The following is a 10859-nucleotide window of genomic DNA, read 5'->3' on the forward strand; positions in this document are numbered from 1 at the left end:
CAGTGAGTGAGTTCACTGCTCTATAGCCAACACTCATGCTATCAGTCTTTAAAGATTTTTCCCATTTAGATGAGTGTGGAATGGTATCCCAGGTGGTTTTATTTTGATCTGGCTTATCTATAATGAGATGAATGATCTTTCCATACATTTGTTGGCCATCTAGATGTCCTCTTCTCATAATTGCTTGCTTCTCCCCTTTGCCAATCCCTCCATTATTTATAGTTTATTCCTGATCTGCAGAAACCTGGTTAAATTCTAGATACCTATCTTTGTCACTTAAATGAATTGCAAGTGTCTTTCTCAGACTGCAGCTCGTAATTTATCTTTGCTCATGTCATATTTTGTTGCATAAATATTTTAAAAATAGAGGTAATCACATTTAATAGTCTATTCTGTCATGGTTTATGCTTTTGAGGTTTAGGAAATACTTACCTGAGAGAAAGATTCTCCTTACATACTCTTCAAAATGTCTTGAAGCTTTATTTTTTCATATTTAGGTGGCTTGTTTTACTTAGATATGGTTTTCGGTGTGGTGTGGGGATAGGGACCTTCCATCTTTCCTTTCTCTCTCTTTCTTTCTCTTCTCTATATACATACAGTCATCTTACCCTGCTGCTGCGGCTGCTGCTAAGTCACTTCAGTCGTGTCCGACTCTGTGCGACCCCATAGACGGCAGCCCACCAGGCTTCCCCATCCCTGGGATTCTCTGGCAAGAACACTGGAGTGGGTTGCCATTTCCTTCTCCAAAGCAGGAAAGTGAAAAGTGAAAGGGAAGTCGCTCAGTCCTGTCCGACTCTTAGCGACCCCGTTGACTGCAGCCCACCAGGATCCTCCATCCATGGGATTTTCCAGGCAAGAGTACTGGAGTGGGGTGCCACCGCCTTCTCTGTCATCTTACCCTAGGTTCTCTGAAAAACAGAGCCTGAGGTACCACCTACATGCTGAAGTACAGAGAGGGGCAATCCTAGGGCAGCAATAACTAAGGAAAAGAGAAGTGAGGTGTGGGAGAAAGAAAGCAAGTACAAGCTTGATATGTTACCAACCTTGTCACGGCTTCCCAAGGGAATCCACCCTTGGTCACCCAGGACATTGTCCCAGCAAGTCCTGTGGAGGCACCACACCTCAGAACTGTCAGTCAGAGAGAGGAGGAAGGGGTAACAGCTTATCTGCTGGCTCCTCTTTTCTCCTTCCTCTTCATGGTTGAAAGTTACTCCACTGAAAGTTAAATCACTTCTGGGTTGTTATACCAACGTAATGGGGAAGCCAGTCTCCAGAAGCCAAGTACTTGTGTGGTACTTGATGCTTTGTTTGAACTGATAGTGATGGAAGAGCCATATCCCCCATGAGTCCGGTAGGATGAGACCTGAACACCAGAGCCATTGTGTCTTCCACCCTTTTGGGAGCAGTGGAGGCCACACCAAAGTCAGGCTCTCACTCTATGCTAACACTGAGACAGCTGGAAATATTAGGAGATGAAAAATACTGGTAGTGACTGGGGCTCCCAGTGGGGAAGTGGGTCCAGGTAAATTATTTGGATCCTTAACAACCAATTTTCTACTTATTTAATAGCTAATCTGTAATGACACCAGGACCCAGGAGAAAGAAGCAGTGACCCCACAAGAGACTGACCCAGACTTGCCTGAGAGGGTCCAGGAGTCTTCGGCAGAGACGTGGGTCAGCTTTGGCCTACTGCGGGGGTGGGGGCACTGAGTGTAGCAGGGCCTGCATGGGACCTTTTGAAGGAGGTCCCCATTATCTTCATTACCTCCACCATAGTTTGGCCTCAGGTCAAATAATAGGGAGGGAACACAGCCCTGCCCATCAACAGAAAATTGGATTAAAGATTTACTGAGCATGGCCCCACCAATCAGAACAAGATCCAGTTTCCCCCTCAGACAGTCTCTCCCACCAGGAAGCTTCCAAAAGCCTCTTATCCTTCTCCATTAGAGGGCAGACAGACTGAAAACCACATCACAGAAAACTAACCAATCTGATCACATGGACCACAGCCTTGTCTAACTCAAGGAAACTACAAGCCATGCCGTGTCGGGCCACCCAAGACGGACGGGTCATGGTGGAGAGTTCTGACAAAACATGCTCCACTGGAGAAAGGAATGGCAAAGCACTTCAGTATTCTTGCCTTGAGAACCCCATGAACAGTATGAAAAGGCAAAAAGACAGGACACTGAAAGATGAACTCCCCAGGTCGGTAGGTGCCCAATATGCGACTGGAGATCAGTGGAGAAGTAACTCCAGGATGAATGAAGAGATGGAGCCAAAGCAAAAACAACACCCAGTTGTGGATGAGACTGGTGATGGAAGTAAAGTCTGATGCTGTAAAGAGCAATACTGCATAGGAACCTGGAATGTTAGGTCCATGAATCAAGGCAGATTGGAAGTAGTCAAATAGGAGGTGGCAAGAGTGAACATTGACGTTTTAATAATCAGCGAACTAAAATGGCCTGGAATGGGTGAATTTAACTCAGATGACCATCATATCTAGTACTGTGGGCAGGAATCCCTTAGAAGAAATGGAGTAGCCATGATAATCAACAAGAGAGTCTGAAATGCAGTACTTGGGTGCAATCTCACAAATGATAGAATGATCTCAGTTCATTTCCAATGCATTCCATTCAATATCACAGTAATCCAATTCTATACCCAGACCAGTAATGCTGAAGAAGCTGAAGTTGAACGGTTCTATGAAGACCTATAATACCTTCTAGAACTAACACCCAAAAAAGATATCCTTTTCGTTATGGGGGACTAGAATGTAAAAGTAGGAAGTCAAGAAATACCTGGAGTAACAGGCAAATTTGGCCTTGGAGTACAGAATGAAGCAGGGCAAAGGCTAATAGAATTCTGCCAAGAGAACGCACTGGTCATAGCAAACACCCTCTTCCAACAACACAAGAGAAGACTCTACACATGAACATCACCAGATGGTCAATACCAAAATCAGATTGATTATATTCTTTGCAGCCAAAGGTGGAGAAGCTCTACACAGTCAGCAAAAACTAGACTGGGAGCTGACTGTGGCTCAGATCATGAACTCCTTATTGCCAAATTCAGACTTAAATTGAAGAAAGTAGGGAAAACCACTAGACCATTCAGGTATGACCTAAAGCAAATCACTTGTGATTATATAGTGGAAGTGAGAAATAGATTTAAGGGACTAGATCCGATACACAGAGTGCCTGATGAACTGGATGGATGGATGGAGGTTCATGACATTATATAGGAGGCAGTGATCAAGACCATCTCCAAGAAAAAGAAATGCAAAGGCAAATTGATTGTCTGAGGAGGCCTTACAAATAGCTGTGAAAAGAAAAGTGAAAGGCAAAGGAGAAAGGGAAAGATATAGTCATGTGAATGCAGGGTTCCAAAGAATAGCAAGGAGAGATAAGAAAGCCTTCCTCAGTGATCAATCAATGCAAAGAAATAGAGGAAAACAATAGAATGGGAAAGGCGAGAGAGCTCTTCAAGAAAATTAGAGATACCAAGGGATCATTTCATGCAAAGATGGGCACAATAAAGGACAGAAATGGTATGGACCTAACAGAAGCAGAAGATATTAAGAAGAGGTGGCAAGAATACACAGAAGAACTATACAAAAAAGATCTTCACGACCAAGATAATCACAATGGTGTGATCACTCACACTCACCTAGAGCCAGACATCCTGGAATGAGAAGTCAAATGATCCTTAGGAAGCATCACTACGAACAAAGTTAGTGAAGATGGTGGAATTCCATTTGAGCCATTTCAAATCCTGAAAGATGATGCTGTGAAAGTGCTGCACTCAATATGCCAGCAAATTTGGAAAACTCAGCAGTGGCCACAGGACTGGAAAAGGTCAGTTTTCATTCCAATCCCAAAGAAAGGCAATGCCAAAGAATGCTCAAACCTACTGCACAACTGCACTCATCTCACAAAATAATGCTCAAAATTCTCCAGGCCAGGCTTTAACAGTATGTGAACCGTGAACTCTCAGATATTCAAGCTGGATTTAGAAAAGGCAGAGGAACTAGAGATCAAATTGCCAATATCTGTTGGATCATCGAAAAAGCTAGTTCCAGAAAAACATCTACTTCTGCTTAATGGACTATGCTAAAACCTTTGACTGTGGATCATGATAAACTGTGGAAAATTCTGAAAGAGATGGGAATACCAGATCACCTGACCAGCCTCCTGAGAAATCTGTATGCAGGTCAAGAAGCAACAGTTAGAACTGGACATGGAACAACAGACTAGTTCCAAATCAGGAAAGGAGTATGTCAAAGCTGCATACTGTCACCCTGCTTATTTAACTTATATGCAGAGTACATCATGAAAAATGTACTGGATGAAGCACAGGCTGAAATCAAGATTGCTGGGAGAAATATCAATAACCTCAGATATGCAGATGACACCACCCTTATGGCAAAAAGCAAAGAAGAAATAAAGAGCCTCTTGATGAAAGTGAAAGAAGAGAGTGAAAAAGTTGGCTTAAAACTCAACATTCAGAAAACTAAGATCATGGCATCTGGTCCCATCACTTCATGGGAAATAGATGGGGAAACAGTGGAAACATTGTCAGACTTAATTTTGGGGGGGCTCCAAAATCACTGCAGATGGTGACTGCAGCCATGAAATTAAAAGATGCTTGCTCCTTGGAAGGAAACTTATGACCAACCTAGACAGCATATTAAAAAGCAGAGACATTATTTTGCCAACAAAGGTCCATCTAGTCAAAGCTATGGTTTTTCCAGTGGTCATGTATGGATGTGAGAGTTGGACTATAAAGAAAGCTGAACACCAAAGAACTGATTCTTTAGGCCAGTGGTGTGGGAGAATACTCTTGAGAGTTCCTTGGACAGCAAGGAGATCCAACTAGTCCATCCTAAAGGAAATCAGTCCTGAATATTCATTGAAAGAACTGATGCTAAAGCTGAAATTCCAATACTTTGGCCACCTGATGCGAACAGCCGACTCATTTGAAAAGACCCTGATGCTGGGAAAGATTGAAGGTGGAAGGAGAAGGAGACGACAGAGGAGTTGATGGTTGGATGGCATCACCGACTCAATGGATGTGAGTTTGAGTAAACTCTGGGAGCTAGTGATGGACAAGGAAGCCTGGCTTGCTGCAGTCCATGGGGTCGCAAAGAGTTGGACACGACTAAGTGACTGAACTGAACTGAAATGCCACCTTGGAATATATCAAGTCTGTGTATATTATGAATCTCTTTCTGGGGTCTCTTTTCTGTTCCACTGACTAATATGTCTATCCCTATACCAATATGAGGCCATCTTGAAACCTATATTTTTACACTGACATCTGGTGGGACAGTCTTTCTATTTTGTTCTACATCTTCAAAATTTTCTTGTCCTTTCCCTCTTCTATAGAAATTTTAAGATTAGTCTGTTTAGTTCCACAAATAGTCATACTTGGGTTTTATTTAGAATTATATTGAATTTATAAACTAATTACTGAATCTTCCAATTCACAAACATGGTATATCTATTTATTCAGGTGTGTGTGTGTGTGTTTTATTCAATTTTTATACTTTTCTTCATGATGATCTTACACACTTACTGATTAACTCCTAGGAATCTTGTTATTGTTGTTACTATTGTGAATGGGATCTTCTTTCTTCCTACAGTTTCTGATTATTTACTGATGTGAAAGGCTACTGATTTTTTCATACTGATCTTGAGTAGGGCAAATTTGCTAAACTTCTTTATTAGTTTTTTTTTTCTGAACTTTATTTTTTTTATTTATTTTAATTGGAGGCTAATTGCCTTACAATATTGTATTGGTTTTGCCATACATCAACATGAATCCACTACAGGTGTACACGTGTTCCCCACCCTGAATCCCCCTCCCACCTCCCTCCCCAAACCATCCCTCTGGATCATCCCAGTGTACCAGCCCCAAGCATCCTGTATCCTGCATCAAACCTGGACTGGTGATTCGTTTCTTATATGATATTTTTCCGAACTTTAAACTATTAGTTTAAACTTATTATTTTTAATAGATTCTATTCTGTGTATTACTTTTGGAATTTGCATGTAATCAGTCATATATTCTGTAATTGAGGATAGTGGCCTTCAGATCCCAGTTTTAAAGATTTGTAAAAATCACGAATGGGTGTTAAATTTTGTTGATGTACTTTTGACATTTATTGGAATGATAAATTTTCTCCTTTACTCTGTTTAAATGTTCAGTAGATTTTAGGATTCTGCACTTCCTAGTATTTCTGGGATAATCAACTTAGTCTTTGTAGAAACAGTTCTTTTGATATTCATATTACATTGTTTCACATAATTTTAATTTAAATTATGTAACTCTAATATCAAATGCACCTTGTATCAATAGGTTATGAACTAAAATACAATCTACCCTGGATGAGCAGAAAAGTGTACAATAGCCCCTTACCTAGCAGGATAACACTGATCATTCTTCTAAGACAGAATAGGGGGCTTCCCCAGTGGCTCAGTGGTGGAGAGTCTGCCTTCCAATGCAGGAGACATGGGTTTGATCCCAGATCCAAGGTGATTCCACATGCTGTAGAGCAACTAAACCCATACACCACAACTGTTGAGCCTGTGCTCTAGAGCCTGGGAGCTGCAACTGCTGAAGTCCATATGCCTTAGAGCCCATGCTATGGAACAAGAGCAGCCACCACTCACTGCAACTAGAGAAAAGCCCACGCAGTGACAAAGACCCAACAACAACAAAAATGACAGAATGGGGAGTTAAGTAGAAATCAATTAACAAAGTGTTCACTGTTTAAGGAAATCAGTGGTGACAAAGCTCATGCTCTGTAAGTCAACATGAGTTGTCTCCATCCAACCACATTCAAGAAATAGTTATTGAGAAATCACTATATATTAAGTACCACGTTAGGCATCATGGTTACACACAAAAGTGAAAGAGATAGTTCCCTTTCACAAAATATTTTCCAGTCTAGTAGAAAGATTACGACTAAGTGCTTTTATACATCATGAAGAGATAGAAAGAGTAAGACAGATGTCTAAGGAAGCATAAAAGCTATCACGGGAGTAAGTAAGGTGTAACTGGGAGGAAACAGTGATCGGGAAAGGAATCTAAGAGGAGGTAGATTCCGCTATGAGCTATGAAAGGAGTTGGACATTTGATATCCACGCCAACTGGCCCCTTTAACTGATCCCTGTCAGTTGCCTTGAAAGCAGAGCTACCCTCTGATCTGCTCTGATGACCATTTCTTTTCTTGTTGGCCTCGCACACAGATTCTCCCTGTCTGTCCGGCCCTTTGAGATGAGATGTCCACTTCCTAGTCCCTGTAAACTGCCACCATGTTATCTTACATGACAATGGAGAATGAAGACGGAAGATGAAAAAAAAAAACTAATCAGCTGATTTTAAGATTGGGAAGTTAGCCTGAATTATCCTGATGGGCCTGGTATAATCAAAAGGGTTCTTTAAAGCAAAAGAGTAAGTGGAAGAATCAGTGCCACTGTGATGCCGCGTGAGGAAGACTTGACCGGTCATCATGAGCCAAAGAATGCTGGTAGCCACTAGAAACTGGAAAAGGAGAGGAAGTGGATTCTCTTCTGAGGCTGCAGCCCTGAGACACTTTGATTTTAGCCCAGTGCAACCCATTTCAGACTTCTGACCTGCAGAACTAGAAGATCATACATTTTGTTTTAAGCCACCAAGCTTGTGGTAATTTGTTACAGCAGCAACGAGAAAGCAATACAAAAGGTTAATAAAGCTGATCAGGAGAAAGAACAGGTTTTGAGAGTAAGTTTCTGGCTTTGTTGTTGCTGAGCTGAAGAGCTGGTGGTTATCTGTGAAGGGGCCAGAAGGCTGTTGGAAAGGCGGGTTTGGAGCTGAGAAAAGAGGTTGGGATCTGAAATTCTAGAATCATTTCATCAAGGAGATATTTGACAGCTACAGCATGGCTGTGATGGCTTTCGGGAGAAAGCTTAAGGCAGTGGTACCCAATAGAAATAAAACATAAGCCACAAATGTGAGCCAGATTTGCAATGTAAATTTTTCAGTAACCACATTAAAAACATAGAAAAAATCATATAAAATTAAATTTTAATAATATATTTTATTGTACTCACATATCCAAATTATCATTTCAACATATAATTACTATAAAAATTATTAATGAGACATTTTACTTTCTTTTTCTTGGTTTAAAGTCTTTAATATCTGGTGAGCATTTTACACTCACCACATATCTCTGTTTGGGACTTCTATAATGAATTTCAAGGGCCCAAACCATCATGTGGCTAGTAGATACAATATTGGACAGTGCAGTTTAGAGAAGGTGCACAAAGAGTGGAGACTTGAGAGACTTCTGCCTTTAGGAGATAGGAGGAGGAAAAGGAGCCAGTGAAGGAATAGACAAAGGTAGTGCAATGTTTCAAAATCCAAGGGAATTTTACTTAGGAAAATGTGGTGGCGGAAAAGCATCACATGATTTCTTTCTTCAGTGCTCTGGCTCATTCACCTCTTCCATTTCAGAAGTATTCCCGCTGTCTGTAGTGAAGTTTTGCACTACATTTTCCTTTTCCCTGCCTTTAATGGTCTCATATATATATACATGTAGTCATAAATTTAGGGGCTCCGATAACCTGTTAGGGATAAGAGGGTGACTAGCAGAAAGAAGAAAGGCGCACTAAGGTGGTATGAGGTGGTTGGAGGATGTGATGATTTGGAACAGGTGCCTGGTGGGAGTAAGATGAAGATCATGTTGCCATGACAACTGATTATTTCATTGGTCCAATGACCAGTTGCTATGGTGACAAAATCTTTGTGTCAGTGTGACATGGATCCCAAGGGAGAGGATGCTTGTGCAAAGGACCCTTTGCTCATTGGTAAAGCTTTTATGTTTGCAATAATTTCTGCACTGTTTGAAGAAACCTCCCCCAGGAACTCCAGTCAACATTGAGATCCTCCCTCCTTCCTGTTCATTTACAACAACCATTGCTTGTGAAATGCACACATTTTCATTGTTCATGCTTTATATGGTGCTTCCGTATCTGAGAGTCCTTAATTGTTTATTAATTTAACTCTTTCTTCTCCACAGATATAATCCTATTGAAGGTAGGGATCATTCCTATAATTCAGATGTATTTTCAAAAGCCTGGGGGTTAGTGGAAAAGACAGACTTTTGGGAGCCAGACATATGTGGGTTTACATACCACCTCTGCTTCTGCCATTTGCAAAGCGCGTGGCCTTAGGAAAGTCATTTCATCTTCTTGAGATTTTATTTTATTCTATAAAATGAGGATAATAAAACTTGCACTGTGAGATTGTTGTGATGATTACAGATAACCTACATAAAGTAGCTGGCTTACAGTAGGGACCCAGTAAATAGTCTTAATTATTATAATATCATGTCCAGCCCATGTTATAATGAGCACTCAGTAATACTTGATGAGTAATAAGATAATAATGACAGATGACAGGATAACAATAGGACTAAGTTTAATCTTCAGGATTCTTAAAGATCAGCTGTCCTATGGTAGTCCAACTATATATCACCTACAGTCTGAACTGTCAATCCAAGTTATGCTGGTTGTAACATCTTGGGAGAAAAGAATTTAAAGTATTTCATTAGAAAACATGAGGGAAGAGATAACCAGATATTATGTGCCTCCTGATGGAAGAACATGCAACCAATTAACTATTAATGCTGCTGCTGCTGCTAAGTCGCTTCAGTCGTGTCCGAGTCTGTGCGACCCCATAGATGGCAGCCCACCAGGCTCCCCCATCCCTGAGATTCTCCAGGCAAGAACATTGGAGTGGGTTGCCATTTCCTTCTCCAATGCATGAAAGTGAAAAGCGAAAGTGAAGTCGCTCAGTCGTGTCCGACTCCTAGCAACACCATGGACTGCAGCCCACCAGGCTCCTCCATCCATGGGATTTTCCAGGCAAGAGTACTGGATTGGGGTGCCATTCTAAAACAAAACAAAACATCACACATAAATGTAATTCAGCCTCTTGGCCTAATTACTGATTTCCAAGAAACATAGAGGACAGCGTGTGTGCATATTCAGCTGTGTCTGACTTTCTGCAACCTCATGGACTGTACATGGGATTTTCCAGGGAAGAATACCAGGGTGGGTTGCCATTTCCTCCTCTAGGGGATCTTCCTGACCCAGGGATCGAACCTGCATCTCCTGTGTCTCCTGCCTTGGCAGGTGGATTCTTTACCACTGAGCCACCTGGGCAGAGTTCATGTTAAAAACCAGCATAGGGAAGCAATCAGTAAGATTCAAATTGTAGGAAATACTATAGGAAAAATAATGTAGTTTCTTCGACAAACACATTGGGAAAAAAGAGGCAGAGATGGAACTTAAATATTAATAAGATTTAAGAGATGTATCATTAATTTCCATGTGTTATTTGAGCTCTGATACAAACAAACATTTAAAAAATTCATAAGGCGACTGGAAATTTAAATACTGACAGAATGGGTCTAAGATATGTCTTAATGCCAGTGACTTCAGAAATTCTCATTAATTTTAGATAAGGGAATGATATGTTTTGATATAATAAGAGCTCTTATCTTTTTGAAATAAGACCCTGACATTGGAAAAGATTGAAGGCACGAGGAGAAGGGGACGACAGAGGACGAGATGGTTGGATGGCATCACCGACTCAATGGACATGAGTTTGAGCACCCTCCGGGAGATGGTGAAGGACAGGGAAGCCTGGTGTGCTGCAGGCCATGGGGTCACATGGGGTCTCAAAGAGTCGGACACAACTGAGCGACTGAACAGCAAATCTTCTGGAAATACAGATTTAAAATATGTGTGTATTGATGAAGTATGATGTTGGCAATTTGCTTCAAAATAACATTGATGGGACAATGTCAG

Source organism: Bos taurus, chromosome 3 (assembly GCF_002263795.3).
Source record: "Bos taurus isolate L1 Dominette 01449 registration number 42190680 breed Hereford chromosome 3, ARS-UCD2.0, whole genome shotgun sequence".
Lineage (NCBI taxonomy): Eukaryota > Metazoa > Chordata > Mammalia > Artiodactyla > Bovidae > Bos > Bos taurus.